Below are 2,739 nucleotides of genomic sequence, written 5' to 3' on the forward strand. Positions count from 1 at the left end.
AGCTCTTCCAGCAGAGTCCCAGAAGTCATGGTGGTAAGAAAGCTGATGGTTTTTTTGTTTTTGTTTTTTAAATCTCATTTTCTGTTCCGTCTGCAACTCATTGTGCTAAGATTCTTTCAGGTTGGGGTGACTGAGTCCTCAGAAGAGGCCCTATTCTGTGTCACCACAATGAGGCTCACCTGCAGGTAGGAGAAGACTTCTTTTGTTCCATCTACTCTTTTCTTCAGGCTTCCCAGAGTTCACTTTGAAGTGAGAGTCACCAACTTTAGGACAGTGCTGCTTTAGGTAAGTTCACATTCTACCACTCAGTCATCTGTTTTCAAAACAATGTCTTTGGTATTGGTCTCTCCTTTTCCTCATTTTCTTTTATGCTGGTCTCTCCGCAGGTCTCCCCAAAGAGCTCTTCTTAACATCTTAAGGGTTTCTTTTTCCTGAGAGAATATTCACAGAATGTTCTCTCAGGTTTTGCTTTTCCCCTTGTTGCATTGCTAAAAGACGGGGTTCAAATCCCTGCAGTGTCCATGCTTACTTCCAATGCAACTGCTATCTCTTTCTATTCCTCTCTATCTCTCTCTGTCTCTCTATCCCTCTCTGTCTCTCTATCCCTCTCTATCTCTCTATGTCTCTCTATCCCTCTCTGTCTCTCTATCCCTCTCTGTCTCTCTATCCCTCTCTCTCTATCCCCCCTCTCCCCCCCTCTCTATCCCTCTCTATCTCTCTATGTCTCTCTATCCCTCTCTGTCTCTCTATCCCTCTCTCTCTCTCTATCCCCTCCTCTCTCTCCCCCCCTCTCTCTATCACTCTCTATCTCTCTATGTCTCTCTATCCCTCTCTATCTCTCTATCTCTCTGTCTCTCTATCCCTCTCGATCCCACACTGCCCAAATAACAATTGGCTCCTTTTTCTTAAGCCAAAATATTAGCATGGGAGGGTGGTGACTTCAGTGACTGAGCTTGATTCTTAACTCCACCATTGCACCAAAGGACCATTTCAAGCACCACCTTCCTGGCAATGTCCTGTTGCTGGGAAGATGCTCACTTGATGCATCGCTGGTTGTGTGTCTAGGTCGGCTGGAACAGGTGGCTGCTTCTCCTCCTAGCGTTCCCACTCACTGGTGTGCGAAGTCTCTCCATGGATCTGGTCTGCCTGCATTCCAGACACTACTGGAGGAGCAATTCTCCCTGCAAAGGTAACAGACAAGGTGGCCTTATGGGGGAAACATGCTGTGGAGCTATGATGACTGGGGCTAGTTGGAGTCCAACAACATCTGGAGAGCCACAGGTTCCCTAGCTCTGCTATCACTGGTGGGGGAGACAGCATGGGTGGTCAAGGTGCTTAATCCAGACATGCATCTATGCTGCTTGCGCATGCAGGCTTTTCACAGCATCCACGCAGAATTGCTGGAATCAAAATGCCAGCCACTATCCTTCCCCCACCCCCAGCCATCTACTGTATTTTTCGCTCTATAAGACGCACCAGACCACAAGACACACCTAGTTTTTGGAGGAGGGAAACAAGAAAAAAAATATTCTGAATCTCAGAAGCCAAAACAGCAAGAGGGATCACTGTGCAGTGAAAGTAGCAATCCCTCTTGCTGTTCTGGCTTCTGGGATAGCTGCGCAGCCTGCATTTGCTCCATAAGACGCACACATGTTTCCCCTTACCTTTTAGGAGGGAAAAAGTGAGTCTTATAGAGCAAAAAAAACGTAATCCAGATTTACATTTTGGGTGGGAAATCCGAAAAGTTACCAAAAACTGTGTCACCTGCCAATGATCAGTTTGCAATATTCAGCCCCCATCTGGGAGAACCCCGAGACTGAGAGGTAGCAGAACCAGGTGCCTGCTTAGTGTCAACATGCTCATCACTAACAAAGGGCAGTCTGCATTGGCATTAGGATGTGGTTTAGGCATGTGGCTGTGAGAAAGTGTTTGCTTAGGAAGTGGCAACCACCTACTTAGTTAGAAAGGTGGGGCTGCAAAGGATTTCAGAGAGGTAAGAAGATATGATCTTCTGTTAGCCGAGGATTAGTCACAACTATTCATGAACTTAGTTCACTCCCTGTGCTGTTATTTAGCTTAAGGGTTATCCCCACTGTCCCCCCCCCCCCCGGCGCTAAAACCCGCTTTTCAGCAATAATGCAAAAAGCATTTCTAAATCAACTACATGCCACTGTGCTGTGTAACATGCACTTGTAATTTCAAGGTTTTGGGGTTATCCCATTCTCCCCTGTCTCTTAACTCTTCCTCTGTGCCACTTCCATCCTCCACCATGCCCCCTGCATGCTAGATGCAAGGTAGCAAGTTTATATATATATACTTTTCAAATTTATACATTTCATTAATTTTACAACATTTTGACTTTTCAGAGTTTGACTTCCTTCCCCCTTTCTGCAGTTCCTTAAATCAATTTTGTTTATATCTTCTGCATATCCAAATTCATTTAATTTGCTCAGTTAATTATCTACTTTAAATCTAGGTAAAGGTAAAGGATCCCTGGACGGTTAAATCCAGTCAAAGGTGACTATGGGGTTGCTGTGCTCATCTCGCTTTCAGGCCGAGGGAGCCGGCGTTAGTCAACAGACAGCTTTCCGGGTCACGTGGCCAGCATCACTGAACCGCTTCTAGAGCAATGGAACACTGTGACGGAAACCAGAAAGCACGGAAACAGCGTTTACCTTCCTATTTATCTACTGGCACTGGAGTGCTTTTGAACTGCTAAGTTGGCAGGAGCTGGGACAG

At 46.0% G+C, this 2,739-nt stretch overlaps 1 long non-coding RNA gene across 1 annotated transcript; it reads right to left on the bottom strand.

Moving 5' to 3' along the window:
* Positions 1-779: 779 nt before the first annotated feature.
* Positions 780-2,368, bottom strand: LOC309332660. Its single transcript, XR_014152287.1, has 3 exons — positions 1,707-2,368; positions 1,347-1,446; positions 780-898 (listed from the first exon to the last, which is right to left on the bottom strand). It is a non-coding gene; the product is annotated as an uncharacterized lncRNA (long non-coding RNA).
* Positions 2,369-2,739: the final 371 nt, after the last annotated feature.

This window comes from Podarcis erhardii (genome assembly GCF_964252035.2).
Source record: "Podarcis erhardii genome assembly, chromosome: 17".
NCBI lineage: Eukaryota > Metazoa > Chordata > Lepidosauria > Squamata > Lacertidae > Podarcis > Podarcis erhardii.